The following is a 19,786-nucleotide window of genomic DNA, read 5'->3' as shown; positions in this document are numbered from 1 at the left end:
AAATCATCTGGATTTAGACACACACACAAGTGTCCCTTTGTCTACAGCAGCAGCAACTGACGTCAAAGCCGCCTACTTACTACCTCATGGGTGTTTTCAAGTTATCCGATTCACATTCATCTGCATTTGGGTGGCAGGTTGATCCGAGCTCATGCCTTGAAAAAACACCAGGATGTGGAAAGAACAATGGACTGGGAGCCTTGAGTGTGAGTTCCACCTCATGTGTTGTCATAAATAACTGCATGACCTTAATTTCTGGTTCTCAACTTTCTCATATGGGAAATAAAGGGCTTCACACTGGTTACTTCTGAGATTGGGGCTTGGAACTATTACTACCATGAAAGACTTCAGATTTAAAGGTCCAAGACTGTGCCAAAAACATACCAATAGACAAGCTCTTACATCTTCACACATGCTAACTACTGAAGGAGGATTGTTTTTTATATTGTGGCTTTCTCTACCTGTAAACAGAAATGTGTATACAGTACTTTCATAACTTTTTTAAATACCAAAAATTATAAAATGGAAAAGTTTAGGACAAGTTGCTTCCTAACATTCTTTATCACTTAAAAATGCTTATTTTTGAAAACACTATCATAGGGTGTTAGGGCAGGGGAAAGGAGTTCAGTACAAGGAGCAGCACAAGGGAATTTTATGATGACAAGACTATTCTATGTGGTACTGTGGTGGTGAATACATGACCCTCTGTGTTTGGTAAAACCCACTGAACTATATACCACAAAGAGTAAACTTTTTTACTCTTTTACTACATGCAATTTGAAAAGCTAACTCAGGATTGTTGGGGAATCCCAAGATAGAATGAAGACCAACCACAACAAATGAATCTAACTATATGAGAAAGTATGACATAACTGCATGGGAGTGGGGAGGAAGAGTTGACCCAAGTAATTTTTATTGGAAACTATAAGACTAAAGACAAAAAGAATGGACAGAAAACACTGTAGTCTACTTAGTAACCATGTTTCACACGAGAGGACAGGTTAGCAATTCTGATAACTGCTTTACAAGGATACCAGGGTTGAACAAATACATAAATAAATTACAGATGATGGAAGTCATATGTCTTGCTGTCAGGGAGAGTAAATTACAAACAAGTAAAGACAGGAAGGCTAGAAAGAACCCTGTGGAGTTGAATGAGTCAAAGATATCAGTATGAACCCATGTAGATAGACGGATGGTACAGAAATAATGAGTTTTCATTGGCCAAACTCGGACCAATTTGAACAACAAAAAGTAATGACAATAGTATTTGATTATGACCCAAGAATAGAATAAGTATCTATTAGTCCTTAACTGATATAAACAAATGATGAAACAAATAAATGGGGGAGAAGCAAAATCCTTCCTTACAGAAAAATTCCAAAGTTCTGAATAATAAATATAGAAGGAACGAGGGCAATAGAAAAGTTACCAGTTGAGCACCACGGCAATAATTATTGTGGGCAAGATTTGGGATGAATGCTAAAATTAGTGGGTGAAGCTTTAAAGAGGAACCGAATAGTTGCATAGCCTCAAAGCATCTCCCCCAAAACATTTATGAAATGTTTTGGTGTTTTTAATGTATGTTCACAAATGTTTTGATAATCCTACCTCTAGGAGGAGTCATTTATTTTCCCGGTTCTTGAGTGTTAACTGGATTTAGTAAGTGACTTCTAATGGACAGACTATTAAAAGGGGGAGGGGGGAACCCAGTAATATTACAGTAGAGAAAACTGACAGACACATACCATCTTAACCAAGTGGTCAAGGTTTACAGCACTGTAATAAGTTGATTAGCACATGTTGATATCATATATCCCTCATATGATGAAATGAGAAAGGCATTTCATCTCTGTGACATTCTAAAACACCCATAAACTCCAATCTGGTCATTACAATACATCAGACAAACCCAAATTGAGGGACGTTCTACAAAATATCTGGCTAGTGCTCCTCAAATGTGTCAAGTTCATGAGAAACAAGGAAAGACTGAGAAACTGTCCCAGTTTGGAGGAGACAAGAGAGATATGGTAATCAAATGCAATGTGGTAACCTACTGAACCCTGGAGCAGAAAAAAAAGTGAAAGACTGGTGAAAGTTCAATGAAGTCTGAAGTTTAGTTAATAGTGCTGTACCAATGTTGATTCCTTAGGTTTGGTAAAGGTACCTACTTACATGCAATGTAATAACATTAAAAGAAGCGGGGCGCCTGGGTGGTGCAGTCGGTTAAGCGTCCGACTTCAGCCAGGTCACGATCTCACGGTCCGTGAGTTCGAGCCCCGCGTCAGGCTCTGGGCTGATGGCTCGGAGCCTGGACCCTGTTTCCGATTCTGTGTCTCCCTCTCTCTCTGCCCCTCCCCCGTTCATGCTCTGTCTCTCTCTGTCCCAAAAATAAATAAACGTTGAAAGCACAATCTCCTTAAAATTGTTAAAAAAATAATAATAATAACATTAAAAGAAGCTGCATGAAAACTATCTAGGTATATCTAACTTTCTTATACTTCACAGATCTTGCGTTTTTGCTTTTGTTTTTGTTTTTACAAATTGGAGGCTTGTGGCAACCCTGTTTTAAACAAACCTGCTGGCACCATTTTTCAAACTGCATTTGTTCACTTCATGTCTCTTTGTCACATTTTGGTAATTCTTACAATATTTCAAACTTTTCATTATTATTCCATTTGTTATGGTGATCTGTGATCAATGATCTCCGAAGAACAAAGCAATGATCTGTTACTATTGTAATTGTTCCGGGCTGCCACAAACCGCACCCATATAAGATAGCAGACTTAAGTGATAAATTTTGTGTGTGTTCTCACTGCTCCACCGATGGACCATTTCCCCATCTTTCTTCCCCTCCTCAGGCCTCCCTATTCCCTAAGACACAACAATATTGAAATTAGGCCAATTAATAACCCTACAGTGGCCTCCAAGTGTTCAAGTGAAGGAAAGAGTTACCCATCTCTCACTTTAAATCAAAAGCTAACGATGACTAAGCTTAGTGAGGAAGGCACGTCAAAAGCTGAGACAGGCCAAAAGCTAGGCCTCTTGCACCAAACTGGTAGCCAAAGTTTGAATGCAAAAGAAAAGCTCTTGAAGGAAACTGAAAGTGCTACTCCAGCGAACACATGAATATAAGAAAACAAAACAGGCTTATTACTGATTTGGAGACAGTTTTAGTGGTCTGGATGGAAGAGCAAACCAGCCACAATATTCGCTTAAGCCAAAGCCTAATCTAGAGCAAGGCCCTAACTCCTCAATTCTATGAAGTCTGAGAGAGGTGAGGAAGGTGCAGAAGAAGAATTTGAAGCTAGTAGAGGTTGTGTCATGAGGCTTAAGGAAAGAAGCCATTTCCATAACATAGAAGTGCAAGGTGAAGCAGCAAGTGCTGATATAGAAGCTGAAGCAAGTTATCCAGAAGATCCAGCTAAGAGAATGCGTAAAGGTGGCTACACTACACAACATATTTTCAATGTACATGAAACAGCTGTCTATTGGAAGAAGCTGCCATGTAGGACTTTCATCACCAGAGAGGAGATGTCAACGCCTGGCCTCAAAGCTTCAAAAGATAGGCTGACTCTCTTGTCAGGGTCTGACGCAGCTGCTAACTTTAAGTTGAAGCCATTGCTCACTTACCATTCTGAAAGTCCTAGGGCCTCAAGAATTTTGCTAAATTTGGTCTTCCTGTGCTCTGTAGATGGAACAATAAAGCCTGAATGACATACATCTGTTTACAACACGGTTTACTGAATATTTTAAACCCACTGTTAAGAACCACTTCTCACAAAAAATATTCTTTGTTAAATATTGCTGCACATTGACAATGAACCTGTCACCCAAGAGGTCTGATGGAAATGCACAACAAGATTAATGTCACTAATGTCTGCTAACACAACATCCATTCTGCAGCCTATGGTTCAAGGAGTAACTTTGACTTTCAAGTCTTACTATGTAAGAAATACATTTCATAAGGCTATAGCTTATAGATAGAGGAATCGTAGATAGTGATTCCTCTAATGGATCTGGGCAAAGTTCATTGAAAACCCTCTGGGAAGGATTCACCATTCTAGATGCAATTAAGAACACTCATATTCATGGGAAGAGGTCATGATATCAACATGTGCAGGAGTTTGGAAGAAGCTGATTCCCATCCTCGTGGATGACTTGGAGGCGCTCAGGACTGCAGTGGAGGAAGTAACTGCAGGTGTGGTGGGAATAGCAAGAGAACTAGAAGTGAAGCCTGAATGTGTGACTGAACGGCTGCAATCTCATGATAAAACTTTCACGGATGAGGAGTTGTTTCTTATGGATGAGCAAACATAGTAGTTTCCTTTGATGGCACCTACTCCTGGCAAAGATGCTGTGAAGACCTTTTTGAAGTTTAAACGATAACAAAGGATTTAGAATGTTATATCAACTTAGCTGATTAAGCAAAGGCAAGGTTTGAGATGATTGATTCAAATTTTGAAAGAAGTTCTACTTTCAGTAAAGTGTTATCAAACAGCACTGCATGCTACAGAGAAATTGTGAAAGGAGGAGTTGACTGGTGCAATAAACTTCATTGTTGTCTCTTTTTTTGAGGGGGGGGGATTATGTGTGCGTGCTAATGAGTGGGGGAGGGGCAGAAGGAGATGGGGAGACAGAATCTTAAGCAGGCTCCACTCCCAGCATGAAGCCCAATGCTCAAGGTGGGGCTCAATCTCAAGACTTTGATGCTTAACTGACTGAGCCACCCAGTTGCCCCACTGTTGTATTTTAAGAGATTACCACTGCCACCTACCATTCAGCAACCACTGCCCTGATCAGTCAGCAGCCATCAACATCGAGGCAAGACCCTCCACCAGCAAGAAGATTACAACTCACTGGTAGCTCTGATGATTGGTTAGCATTTTTTAGCTATATTTTTTAATCAAGGTATATACATTCTTTTTTTTTTAGATGTAATGCTATTATACACTTAATAGACTGCAGTACAGTATAAACATAGCTTTTACATGCACTGGGAAACCAAAACATTCATTTGACTTGCTTTACTGTGATATTCACTTTATTTTGGTAGATCCAGAACCAAACCCTCAGGATCTCCAAGAAATGTACATATAAGAATTAATTCTCTAAACTATCTTTGTAACCCATCCCTGTGCTATCTTTCTAACTTATCTTTGTACTATCTTTTTTTTAATGTTTATTTTGAGAGAGAGAAAAAAAGCATGTGCACAGACGTGAGGAGGGAGAGGCAGAGAGAAAGGCAGAGAGAGAATCCCAGGCAGGCTCCACTCCATCAGTGCAGAGCCCAGCATGGGCTTGATCCTGGGAACCATGAGATCATAACCTAAGCCAAAGTCAAGATTTGGATACTCAACTGACTGAGCCACCCAGGTGCCCAAATAGTGCACAGTGTAGTATCTTTGAAACATCTGTAAATCTAAATTGTTTAAAAGAAAAAAGAGTTTAGAAAAATGTTAGGATAAAATGCATTCAGTGTTGGGGCACCTGGGTGGCTCAGTCAGTTAAATGTCTGACTTCGCCTCGGGTCATGATCTTGGAGTTCCTGAGTTCAAGCACCGCATCAGGCTCTGTGCAGACAGAACAGAGCCCCAGCACAGAGCCTGGGGCCTGCTTTGGATTCTGTGTCCCCCTTTCTCTCTGCCCCTCCCCACTCTCTCTCTGTCTCTCTCTCAAAAATAAATAAACATTAAAAATGTATTTTTTTAAATACATTTAGTGTTGCAGTTAAAAATATATTTGCCCAGTCAGGAGCCTTATTGTTGCATCCAGAGATCAAGTAAGAAACTAGTATAAATAAATAACTCTTTTTAAAAAATGTAAATAGAGAATTATAGACCACAACACTCTTTTTTTCTTGAAATACCGGCCAACAACATCTTGAACCTATCAACAAAGCCCGGGCATACACCTTGCACATCATGTAAGACTAGAACTCATTATTTCGTCATTAGTTTCCTGTTCATATCTCTAAAAGAACCTCAAGAGATCATCTAGTCCTGGGCTGGGGAACCATTTCATCCCCATCCAGGCTCACAGACACATAGAAAACATTAGCATTAGTACAAAGCAACTTCATGCCATTTCAGTTGTTGGGAGTTTTTTTCATATAGCGAAATGTGTATCATTATATTTGTGTGACTTTAAAATTAAGAATTTACGTAAAATTGTTCCATAAATATGGGAAAAATCCACAGAAATTTGTTTCCTCATTAGGAACAGTTTAAGGAATGAGAGAGGTTGAAGTTGAGAAGCGAGATGAGGAGGAGCTGCCTGATACCCCTGCGGGGCCATTGACTTCATGGCTAAACCTGTCATGGCATCCTAGAGCACGATGCCGGATGAGGGGTTCATGGGAAGTGGCCCAGCATGAGAAGCACCTGAGAGTAACTGCAGTCGGCGTCCCAGTGGAGGATGAGTGTCAAAGTTCGGTGTCGAGACTTTGCTGTCAGGTCCAAGTGGTGAAAAAGGAAAAACTGAATTAACAACTAGAGCTTCCACCTACAGTGGCATATCCCGTTATATTCTCACACGAGCTCTGTGAGGGAGGTACTGTTACTAGCCTCCGATTCTAACTGGGGAAATTGAAGTTAAGGGACACTAAGGAACTTGTCCCAGGTCTCACAGCTGGTGACTGGCGAAGCCGGCATTGGGACCCAGGTTTATAGGACTTCAGAGTTCTTAGCCACAACACAGAGTAAAATCTGAGCAGACGCAGGAACCACGGAGAGAAAGAAAGGCAGGAATAATGTGAGAAAGTTTAGCATTTACCTCAAGTATCTGAGAGTCACTTTTAATGGTTGCTGGGGTCGGTTTCCAGGTTTAAAGACCCAACAATGGAGCAAACAAGGAAATAGCAATGGAGACAAAGACATGAAAGTGTTCTCTCTCTCTCTCTCTCTCTCTCTCTCATATACACCCACACAAAGAGAAATATTAGACTCACGGAGGAAATGGAATTGGAGCCACTACATGTGACCACTCACATCTATGTCTCTTCTGGACTCTTCTGGGGCCAGTTTTCCATCTAGCTCTATCCTGTGTGGGCCTAGAACTCGGCAGAGTCAAGGCTCGTGGGCTAGTGATTAGGTGCCCTTTCACAGGTGTGGTATCTGGAAGTGGTCTGCTGCCCTCACACCTGCCCACTAATGATCGTGAGATACATTTGTTTCCCTGAGAAGTCTTCCCCGACTCTCCAGATTAGGTAGGGCCCTGGTATGTGCTCTGATATTGCCAAAGAGTTCTCCATGGCACATTTTGCTGTATTAATTAATTAACTGTTTGGTTTTTCTTTTTTTAAGTTTATTTATTTATTTTTTTAATGTTTATTTATTTTTGAGAGAGAGAGAAGAGCGTGAGCTGGGGAGGGGCAGACAGAGAGGGAGACACAGAATCTGATACAGGCTCCAGGCTCTGAACTGTTAGCACAGAGCCTGACGCAGGGCTTGAACTAGGGAACCATGAGCTCATGACCTGAGCCGAATTCGGATGCCTGACCAACTGAGCCACCCAGGTGCCCCTTTTTATTTATTTATTTTGAGAGAGAGCATGCATGCGAGTGGGGCAGGGGCAGAGAGCGAGGGAGAGAGAATCCCAAGCAGGCTCCACACTGTCAGCCCAGAGCCCCACCTGGGGCTCTATCTCACTAACCATAAGATCATGACCTGAGCAGAGATCAAGAGTCGGATGCTTAGCCTACCGAGCCACCCAGGCGCCCCTAATTAACCATTTGAATTAATGTATCTGACCTCTGCCTTCCTCGCTTCTACCCAAGCTCCGTAAAGACAGGGATTTTTTTTTCTTTTTTTCAAACATCATACCTCCAGTTTTCAAGACAATACTTGACACATGGTAACACTCAGTATTTGTGGATTGACAGTGTGCTACATGAGCATTGGGCTGCTTTCTGTCTATCTAACCATTGGCTGGAAGAGGCTCATCTCCTTCACCTTCTGTACTGTTACCAGATAGAAGTAGTACCCAGTCCTGAACACCGGCCTAACAGGTTGAAGTTCTTACCACCACCTCACTACTTTTCTACGAAGTCCCTTCTCCGAACCTGGATCCTGCTTTCCTCTAAAAATGGTGATCAAAGCATGCTGATCAAGACTGATAATTGGATCCTGATGATGAAAACAGCTCAGAAGCTCTTGATTTGTCCTTCTGCCCTTGCTACCCTGGTATCAAATTGTCTCTTACCTGAGAACCATTTTCCTCCAAGGAGCTCCAACTGCCTCTTAGAGCACACATGTTATGAGTCACATAGATGCTAAGGGGCCAGAGGACCATACTGTGCTGGATATTGTCCATGTTAGATGGTAGCAACAATGTTCTATGCTAATTGATTATTTCTCTTCTTTTTAAAAGATCTACAGGGTTTTTTTATTAAATATTTTAATTTTGGGGGCGCCTGGGTGGCTCGGTTGAGTGTCCAACTTCGGCTCAGGTCATGATCTCATGGTTTGTGAGTTCGAGCCCTGTGTCGGGCTCTGTGCTGACAGCTCAGAGCCTGGAGCCTGCTTGGGATTCTGTGTCTCCCTCCCTCTCTGCCCCTCCCCCTCTCATGCTCTGTCTCTTTCTGTCTCAGAAGTAAATAAAAACATTTTTATAAATTTACAAAAAAAATATTTTAATTTTTTTAATGTTTATTTATTTTTGAGAGAGACAGAATGTAAGCAGGGAGGGGGCAGAGAGAGATGAAGACCGAATCTGAAGCAGGCTTCAGACTCCGAACTGTCAGCACAGAGCCCAACGCGCAGGGCTCAAACTCACCAACCTTGAGATCGTGACCCAAGCCAAAGTCAGACACTCAACCGACTGAGCCACCCAAGTGCCCTAAAAGATCTACAGTTTTATATGAAGAGCACCGATGGCTGGTGGTGGCCAATGTCTTAGGTTTCGGGTGAGAATATGACTGCATTGTTAACACCCAGGAATGCTATACTAGCTGATGGGACTCTGGGTATGCACCCTGTTTGGGGGAAATGAATTTTTCACCTAGGGGAGAAAAAAAAAAGACTAATGGTGGATGCTGATGGGGAAAAGGGAAGAGGGTTGACTGAGGGCAGAGTCTATTTGCTCTTTCATATCCATTCACCATCTTTTCACACTCTGCTCTGTGCCCCTGACTTTTATCAACAGCATTAACCAGATTTCCAACTGGGACGGGCCGGAGACCAGAAAATGAGAGGGCAGCGAAAGTGTGATGGGTCGATTCCCTTGACTGCCTGTTTGTGAAGTGACAGGTTATGCATTCCTACACCTGAGGCCACAGCTCCCTCGCTCCCTGCTACTACTGCATTCTCACTGGTTTCAGCCATCCCTCCCTCTTCTTGCTTTCCCCAGTTTAGAGACCGTAGGCTTCCTGCTGTTGCCAGCCCTATAGAAGTCCTCCAGCCTGTATAGTTTCCCTATATCTTGTCACACATTGTAAGTAGTAATGTCATTAAATTTTCTTTAGTCATCTTTTTGAGGGTTCCATCTCTTTCCTGCCAGGCCCCTGACTGATCAAGCAATTAAAGGGGAGTGGGATGGCTCCAGGAAATGGAACACATAAATAACCCTCCTGCTAGGGAGAAATGGGGACACAGATCACTCATAGCATGGGATGGAAAGGTTAAAAGCGAGGCACTAGAAGACCAAGTGGGAATGGCATTTAATGGCAATGGTAGGTACAAAGATTGTGTGGATTGGGATGGCCATGTCTTACAACCCTGGAGAGCATATATAGAAAAAAAGGGTAAAATTTAAGGCATTTAAAGCCCAATGCAGGGCATGGGTGGATAATCAGAAAGCATCACATTTTTAAAGTAATCCCTTGGATCCTATAGGCACGGGGCAGATGCAGCTGAGAATTAAACACAGAACCTAACTGTAAAAGTTGCAGAGTTTCAGTGTCCGTTAAATGCACAATACCATTAAGGCTCTTATGCTCAGTTAAGACACTAATAGGAAAGGAGTAGGAACCTAAGACTTTTAAGCAGAAGAGATGGGGCTGAGAACTTCAAATCCCCACAGCCTCTGAGTTTTCACTGCCAGCAGCAACATCACCTCCCCTTGCTCCAAGGGAACCAGATTCCCCCTGCATAAAAACCTACCAATGGCTTCAGTTTCCCACTCACTGTCCATCTAGTTGGTGGCAAAACCCAAGTAAGTCTCGGAGAATAACAGTGGAATTTTGCAAGCCTTAATTAGGTAATGATGTCATTTGCAGTCTGGCTCTACTATGCAGATACTGACCTAGAAAATGCTTTTATTCATTCGCTATCAGTAAAATTTCAATCTTAATATCTCACACATTATCACAACGGTCCATTACATTGGTTACATTGTGCTAATTGTGCCTGGTGAGTGGGAAAAAGAAAGCATTAGAAAAATAAAGCATCACAGATAGATGCTTTAATGAAAAACATGGGTGCTAAAGATGGAGCTAAATTCTGAGAGTTCAGGGCTCTGGCACACCAGTGAGTGTCTGTGGGTCCAATGTTAAGATATCACCTCAAAATGTTATAGACAAGTTGTACCTGGAATGTCCCACCACAAGGACAAGACCTTTTTGGACATACCATATTTAAGCATGGTTTTCTGACTCTTTCAGTAGTAGCACATGAGGCATCCAGTCCTGAGTGGCATCCAGATCAAGAAAAGGCTCCGCATTAGGTTCAGGCTACTTGGACCTTATGATCTCATAGGCCCAACGGTGTTGGAAATGTCTCTATCAGATGGATGTTGTAAGGAGCCTCCTGGTTAAGATAGATACACTTTCTTTCTGCAAATTAAACTATTCTGATTTTATATATATATATATATATATATATATATATAGTCAATACACTTTATGAATTTTATTTTTTTTATTTTATTTATTTATTTTTTAATTTTTTTTCAACATTTATTTATTTTTGGGACAGAGAGAGACAGAGCATGAACGGGGGAGGGGCAGAGAGAGAGGGAGACACAGAATTGGAAACAGGCTCCAGGCTCTGAGCCATCAGCCCAGAGCCCGACGTGGGGCTCGAACTCACGGACCGCGAGATCGTGACCTGGCTGAAGTCGGACGCTTAACCGACTGCGCCACCCAGGCGCCCCCACTTTATGAATTTTAAAACTCCACATACTCTTCCTTCTCCCTCTTTCACTTGACTGTCTTTCCAAATAAGTATATATTGAACATCTATCAGATTGTGCTAGGCATTCTAGTCTTTAAGTTCTTTTTTAAAAAAAAGTTTATTTATTTATTTTGAGAGAGAGCAAGCAGAGGAGGGGCAGAAAGAGAGAGAGAGAGAATCCTACACAGGCTCTGAGCTGTCAGTGCGAGCCCAGAGGTAGGGCTTGATTCCACGAACCCTAAGATCATGACCTGAGCCAAAATCAAGAGTTGGTTGCCCAGCCAACTGAGTGACCCAGGTGCTCCTAGTCTTCAAGTTCTTTAGTCAAAGAATTATGACAACCATCTGGACTCTTAGAGACAGATTCTTTTCTCAAAGCAGCACAATTCTCTTTATAAAAACCAAATTTGCTTTGTTTTCAGGTTTTAGGCCAGAGTGCAACTATTTTTATCACAATTAAAAAGTGGTCCTCTTCTATCTGAGATTATCTTGTCTTTGGGAAAGATATATATGGAACAGGAACAGAGGGAAGGTACAATCACATGAGGTGATCAGGGGAGTTGCAGATGTCAAAGTCTAATCACACGACAAACCAGCAGTCTTTTCAATGTGAGATGGATAGAATGCTTCTGAGATTAAAGCAAAACATTAAACTGGATAGACTGCAGTAATAAGATCTCACTGTCTCAAAATAACAAATATAATTTCTTGCTGAGGTCCTGTTTTTTTGTTTTTTGTTGTTGTTGTTGTTTGTGTTTTGTTTTTTGTTTGTTTGTTTGTTTTTTGTTTGTTTGTTTGTTTTTTTTTTGTCCTGCTGTGGGCACTGTTCTCCTTACACAAAGACTCAGGCTGATGTAACTTCCACCATCTGGTACTTTGCATGTCACTGCGGCAGGAGGGAAGAGGCATAGCCAACCGTGCACTGACTTTTAAAGGCTTCCACTTGCAACAAACACAAGTCATTTCCACTCCTGTCCCATTGGTTAAAGCTATGGTTGACTTCAAGAGGGTGGAGAAATAGAATTCTGCCATATGCTTTCAAGGAGAAATATTGTACAACAGCACTACACAACATAACAAACCAACTCAACAACCCATTCAGCCCCTACTTCCCTCCAGGATTCTGAACGCAATCACCTAAATATAATAAAAAATATTTCTGTCAAGATAAAACATTACTCGCGTTGCCGTGTTAGGACAAGGGGGAGGAAGGAGAAGCACTTAAAGCGGCGGGGGCCGTGCGGGAGTGAGGTTGGACCCAGACCTGTGGCGTCCCTACCTCCCTCTCTCCTGGGAGCTGGGGGATCCTGAGTTGGGCGGTGGCGGCGGCGGCGGACGGTGCGGTGGGAGGTGGTGCGGGGCGGGGCGAGGTGAGGGGCGGGGCGAGGTGAGGGGCGGGGCGAGGTGAGGGGCGGGGTGGAGCGGAGAAGTGACTCGGCGCTGCGGTCGCTGGACCGCGTGCTGCTTCCAGGTAAAACCTCAGGAATCACAGCAAACACAGGGGCCACAGAGGCGCCGTGACATCACCTCTTAGCAGCCCCCAAAGAGACTGACTGCCAACTTACTCAGAAATTAATTGAGACTGTGAAGCCCTTTGGGGTTTTTGAAGAGGAAAAGGAACTGCAGCGCAGGATTTTAATTTGTGAAAATTAAATAATCTGGTAAAAGGGTGGATCCGAGGAATCAGTGAAAGCAAGAATCTTCCACAATCTGTAATTGAAAATGTTGGAGGAAAAATTGTTACATTGGGATCTCACAAGTTGAGTACATACAAAAGGCTGTTGAAGAAGCATCAAACTGTGTTTTGATGGAATAGAGATTTGTATTTGGTTTGCAGGTTTAGCACTGCAGGCTATTCCAGAAGACTTGGATCTATGAGACGACAATCTGCTTAAGAATTTAGATATAGGATGCATAAGAAGCCTTAACAGTTGCAGGGTAACCAATGAAATTTTACATCTAGTACCAAACATTGACAACTTCGGTTGTCTCTGAGAGCTATCAAACTGGGGGCCACAGCATCTATTCCAATATTTTAGGTTTCCTCGGAGATGTTTCCTGGACTATACTCATAGCAAGAATTTGTCAGCTTTATCCAAATGAAATAGCGTCAACTCTTGTACATAAATTTTTCTTGGTATTTCCTAAATGGTATGTGTTTAGATTATATTAGAATAAAATTGATTGTAGATGTTGGAAAAAAACATTAAAAATTATTCAGTCATTAAATATTATAATGATGGTTCCAAAATACACATAGGGGGTGAATTTATACACAGTGAAACTATAGGTGCTTTTTTCTTTTCTTCTAATTTTTTACTTTTCTGACTTGTGAATTTCCTAGAGTGATCAAGTAGCATCTTTTATAATGGAAACCACCAATAAACTTAATTGTGTAAAGTATGTTTATGAGACTATAATAACTTAGAAAAGATGCTTATGATTTTTTAGTGAAAAAATTAATACATACAATTGCATTTAGGTTGATACATATATCAGTGGTCAGGGACAAAAGAAATAGATAAAATGTTAGACTGTCTGGGGGTGCCTGGGTGGCTCAGTTGGTTGGGCATCTGACTTAAGCTCAGGTCATGATCTCACGGTTTGTGAGTTTGAGCCCCACATCGGGCTCTGTGTTGACAGCTCGGAGCCTCGAGCCTGGAGCCTGGAGCCTGCTTCGGGTTCTGTGTCTCCCTCTTTCTCTGCCCCTCCCCCACTTGTGCTCTCTTTCTCTCTCAAGGATGAATGAACATTAAAAAAAAATTTTTTTAATGTTAGACTGGCTGTATTTTGATGAATTTTAAAACTCCACATCTTTTATTTATTTATTTAAAAAAGTTTCACATGCTCCTCTGACTGAGCCAGCCAGGTGCCCCTTTTTTATTTTTACATGTAAAATAAATAAGGGGTGCATGGGTTGCTCAGTCAGTTAAGCATCTGACTCTTGATCTCGGCTCAGGTCATGATCTCAGTTTGTGGGTTTTGAGCCCGTGTTGGGTTTTGTGCTGGCTGTGCAGAGCCTGCTTAAGATTCTCTCTGCTCTTCCCTCACTTGTGTGCTCTGTCACTTTCTCTCTCTCTCTCTCTCTATCTCTCTCTCTCCTTCTCTCTCTCAAAATAAATAAATAAACTTAAAAAAAAAAGAAAAGAATAGTGCAGAAAGTATGGAGGAAATGCTATTTTCAAGCTCTGCCTTTATTTCTGGAAAAGCATCCACATTTTATCCCCAGGGAGAGGACATCCTCTGTCAGGTATAGCAGGACAAACAGAGGGCCAAGAACAAGGAGACCTAGTTTGTAATTCTGACTCTACAGCTAACTGGTTTGGGATTTTGTTTTATTCATTTAACCTCCCTTGGCCTTGTGTAGTCATCTGAGAAGTGAAGATATTGATCAAGATGATCTTTTTCATTTCCTCTGAGTTCCAAAATTCTTTAGGCCACATGAGGTACAAGGGTCCTAAATCCCTGTACTGTGGAACATGAATTGCCTTATAAAATATTTGCTTCATTCTAGCCCCAGTGGCCAGCATGATAATATTAGTACATAATAGGCATTTAATAAGTGCTTGATAATCAAAATTCAACTCACTGAATAGTCATGATCATCCTCCAGAGTAAGATGATCTTATAGAGGTTGAATTTACATGCCTAATAAGAGTACCAGGATCTGTCTGCTCCAAAGTTAAGGCACACTTTCTAATACATAAAGCAAACTAATTTCAACATAGAGAATCTGTTAAAATTCTTAGAGACGGGATCACCTTTAAAAACAAAACTAGAACATTGTTATGGTATTCTGAATTATGGAAAACATTTAGTCATTGACTGTTTTGTAAGATATAGTAATTGGCATTGTGTTATTTATTGAGTAATTAGTACTTCGGCCTCCTGTTGGGAGGACTTACCTTTTAGCTGAGAAAAACGTTGTGAGTATGTTGCCTAATTTAAACTTGTCCAGGCACTCAATGTGCAGTAGGCCAATGGCTGAGACACTGGTTTTGAAGCCAAAGGAAGCTTTATTATCAGAAAGGCAGCCCAACAAGAAGACAGGGGATCATTGCCAAAGCTGCTTTGCTTTGTTGTGCTTAAGGACAGCTTATCCACAAGAGAGGTCTTCTTGAAACCTTAGAAGGAGGGCCTCAAACAATCTGGAAGTATGCATTCTTCTGGACAATGAGGCAACTTGGGGCCTGATAAGATCAGATACTAGATAAGTTGGGAACAAAATGGTGTGTGGAGCTAAGTTAATAATGCAACTAATACAACTATAGTTCTGCTTATGTTTTCAAAGCAGGTCAAGAAAGCAGGTGTCTGGCCTCACATTTGTGAACCATGAAAAATGCATATAAAACATATTACAAAAATACGCAAGATTATAAGGCAAATGCTGATTATCTTTGAACTCCTCACCCTTTGCAGATGCCAGTGATTAGATCCATGATTGGTCGCCTATTAAACTGCTTTCACAAAAATAAAAAACAATATTTACTTTGTACTATATATTACCCTGTAATTACACTTACGTCTTTCCTTTGAATCTTAGGCCCACCTTTGTTCCAGATACTGTGTCAGTCCCGTCTTTGTTTCAAATTTCTGTTTTTTTTTTTAAATTTTTTTTTTTAACGTTTATTTATTTTTGAGACAGAGAGAGACAGAGCATGAACGGGGGTGGGGCAGAGAGAGAGGGAGACACAGAACCGGAAGCAGGCTCCAGGCTCTGAGCTGTCAGCACAGAGCCCGACGCGGGGCTCAAACTCACGGACTGCGAGATTGTGACCTGAGCCGAAGTCGGACGCTTAACCAACTGAGCCACCCAGGCGCCCCTGTTCCAAATTTCTTAAGGTAAGGGTTATTTCACCCCATCCCTATTCCAAGCAAAGAATTTAACTACCTGGGTAAGTTCTCGCCCAGGGTCAAGCCTTAGGGATCTGATTCCCTCTCATCAGGAAAATGCTTAAGATGGTGTCACAATTACTGGATTCTTTCTGTAGAGGGCCTAACTGTTTTCAAAACAGTAAATCCAAATACCTTTGCTTAAACTGCTTGCAGTTTAACAACTAAATTATTGAAAAGAATATTTTGGGGCAAATTCCGCAAATTCCTCAGTCCTGAATATTTTCAATTAAAATACAAATGATGGTTTTCTTCCCTAGGCTAGATTTTAAATAAGAAGATTTCAAAAAAATCATCACACACACAGAATTCTAAATTCACTAAATTTTTTTCATAGCCGCTCACCTGTTCACATACACAGACCAATCACAGCATCTGCACATGGTTGGGAATTACCACAGGTTGGAGGACTTTTTCAGTGCTACAGTGGAGGCAAGGCAACTGTGACTATCATTTCAATGAAAAGCACTAAAGATCCATCTAAGTTTTCTTTTTTCCTTAGCCAAAATCTAAAACAATGCATCTAAGCTCCTCTGCTTACTCAAGGCCTTCTCCTTATCTCCCTGTATTGTGTCCTGACTTCAGGCTACATGTTCTGAATAAAATGTGACCAGTATGAACTCTGCTTCAAGGTGTACTTAGTCCTATAAGTTTGGTATCCTCTTTTTTGGGGGGAGTATTTAATAAACTTGAATATAAATATTTCCTTTGTTCTTATGTTAGAATTTTATATTCTCTTTTTCCCCTAAGATTTTATTTTTTAAAGTAATCTCTACACCCACAGTAGTTGTGGGCTGGAACTCACAACTACTCCAAGATCGAGTCACACACTTCACCAACTGAGCCAGCCATGTGCCCCAGGATTTTATATCCTTTTATGAACTTCCCACATGGCACAAACCTGGCCAGAAGGTATATAGACCATCCCTGCCAATGTCAGTCCATTGGAGGAGAGCTAGCTTCTCACAGATCTACAATAAATGAAGTGGACTACCTTTTTCCATAGTGGCAACTGAGACCAGCTCTCTATTCACTAGCTCTTGACCTTTGTAGAAGAGAGCAACTTCTCCCAGTCTGGAGACATTTGAAAGATCACACCTGAGGCAGGTTTTTCTCTAGGTAATACTTTTCTTCCTCAGGCTGACTACTACAGTAAGACTTCATAGCCCCCTGAGCAGAAATACCGTTCTTGTGCCAAGAAGAAGGGCTTATGAGCCCCAAAATTGCAGGACCTACTTAATAGGAATATTTTAGGAACCTGGGGGACACATGTGCAGGGATCTTGAGCATACTGGATTGAGGATGGTGGTGGGAGGCAGGAATAGAAAGCTGGGTGGAGTATAGTTTATTGACATTGGGAGTACTTCTCCATGACTTGGAGCTCGGTGTTCTGTCAAGGACACCAGTAATGTGTTCAACATGCTGCTGAGAAGGCTCTTTGAAGCTTGCACACTCTGATAGCCTAGGATAAATGAGATGGAGGTGCTAAAACTGACTTGGCATAGTGCTGAGGAAGGGGTCTGAAGATTGGGGGATATAAGAATATTAGAATGAGGTTATTATCTGTGATCAGAGAAACCGATACTTGACAGCGTTCCCCAGGAGGAACCAGAGGACCCTTCTCTCACTAACGCGGTGAGGAATGCATTGCTAAGGGATACCAGTTAATTTGAGAAGCTCTGTGGCAGCTGTCTTGTATAGGCTGGGGTTGACAGAAGATGTTGCCATGAAACTGAGATTCCTACTATCGAGGAAATGGTAGGATTCTGGAATGGCAGACACCAATGGCAGTGTTTACCTGCTAGAATAAAGGGGGCATACGTCCTAATGGGCAGCAAGGCTATAGTAAGTAGTACTCAGTATGCTTTGACCCTCAGGAATTAGCCAACAAACCATGGTGTTCCTAGGGGTGAGCCAGATGGAGAGCCAACCGGAATGTTACTTGACTTGTATAATAAAACAGAAAAATCTAGAGCTGGAGAACAGAAATCTTCACCAGCTCTTACTTCAGAGAAAAAGAGCCCTTTACCCAGTTTCTAAGTATGTCACTTCCCAGACCCAAAGCCCATTCATTGAGGGAGAGGTAGATCCCTTTGAGGAAAGACAATGTAATGCTACTGCAAGTATATATGATAAACACTACCATGATCCTTTCCCAGAGGGATATAAGACTGTTCATCGGGTAAATATGCACTGGCAAAAAGGAATTGTCAGACTTTTTAAGAACTGTTGAATATAGGGACCAGGGCTATGTGTTCATACTGAATCAAGAGACCTGAAGTACCTTTGTTATTCTCTGCTTAAAATGGGGTCATAGGGAGGCCAAGTGATAAATGGAGTCCTAGCTCAAATATGTCTCACTATGGGTTCAGTAGATCTGTTGGACCCACCCTGCGGTTATTTCTCTCATTTATGAGCGTATAGTTGGGACACATATAGTTAGTAGCTGACAGTGCCTTCACATTGGTCCCCCAACCTGTGAAGTAAGAATCTCTAGGTTTCTTCCTTCAGCCAAGTTAACAAATCAAAGTAATAATACATGCTGGCAGAATTGAGTACCAGTTACCCACAGTGATTGCCAAATCAATAATGCGTCATGGAATTTTAGGGTTATTTTTTTTCCCTTCCCTGTCTTATTCCTCCAGACTCTCACTCCTACTACTTAGGATCCCTTCTTAAACAAACAACCTGCTTGCAAGACTGCTTTTTCAGAAACTCAGGCCAAGATGATTCTTCAGTGGCAGTATCTGTGTTACTCCACTTATTTAGAGGAACTGTACCTCTATCTTCTATGGCCACTTGATCCAAATGGAGCTGCATATTCTTAGGGAGCTTTGTTTCCTTGGCCACAGTGGTTGGTTATGGGATAAACAAAGTAGTTAGTTAAGACACACAAAATGAGCCAAGTAGAGTGCTTCTCCAAATTTTCTTTATGTGGAGCTGTTGGAAAAAATAGCCTCCAAGGCTGGGCACTACTGGTAGAATAGAGAGTCTGACCAGATCTGCAAAAACTCACATTTGCCCAAGCCATTGTATCTGCCTCTCTTTTGGGTGAATTCCCTCAACCTTCTCTACCGTTTCCAAATTATCTTGAGTGTATCTTATTGGCAGAATTTAAATTGCATCCAGAAATGTAGTTCCTAACCTCCAGGCCCTTTAATGCCAGGGAAAGCACAGAAGAGGGTGGAAATAGATGCTGTTTTGCTAATAAGCAATATCAAACACAGGGGATAATGCATACTTCATAGGATTGGCGATAATTAAATGAGATTCCATACAATGACTGGGTCAGAGTAAGGATTAAATATATGATAACAATATTCAACTCAAAAAACAGGTAAAGTGATACTGCCATGGTGAAAAACTGTGATCTATCTGGACTGTTTATTATTAACACCTCTACGGGGATAGGATAACCATTCATTTCTACACATGTATAACATAAAAGATAGACTGAGACCATCTTTTCTGCCATTATATTACTTTATCTGTATTACTTAATCTATAGAACAACCATGTGAGATAGATACTGTTGCCTCCATTTTACAGATGCAGAAACAGGCTTTGCAGAACTATGTCATCTGCTCCAGTTTACATGGTCAATAAGTAGCAGAAACAGGCCTTGAACCTACTGTTTTTTGGCTACAAGGTTTGTAGTTTTTACTCTGTACCATAATGAATAAACAGAAGAGGAAATCCGGGAAGCATTTTGGAAGAAGCAAGATTTAGGTCTTTGAAGAATTCAACAGGTGACTATGGGGAAGGAAAAGACATTCCAGGTG

At 41.5% G+C, this 19,786-nt stretch overlaps 1 pseudogene; it reads left to right on the top strand.

Moving 5' to 3' along the window:
- Positions 1-4,104: 4,104 nt before the first annotated feature.
- LOC122479427 lies at positions 4,105-13,302 on the top strand (annotated as a pseudogene).
- Positions 13,303-19,786: the final 6,484 nt, after the last annotated feature.

The sequence above is a fragment of the Prionailurus bengalensis genome, chromosome C1 (assembly GCF_016509475.1).
Source record: "Prionailurus bengalensis isolate Pbe53 chromosome C1, Fcat_Pben_1.1_paternal_pri, whole genome shotgun sequence".
NCBI lineage: Eukaryota > Metazoa > Chordata > Mammalia > Carnivora > Felidae > Prionailurus > Prionailurus bengalensis.
This window is presented reverse-complemented; position numbering and strand designations above follow the sequence as displayed.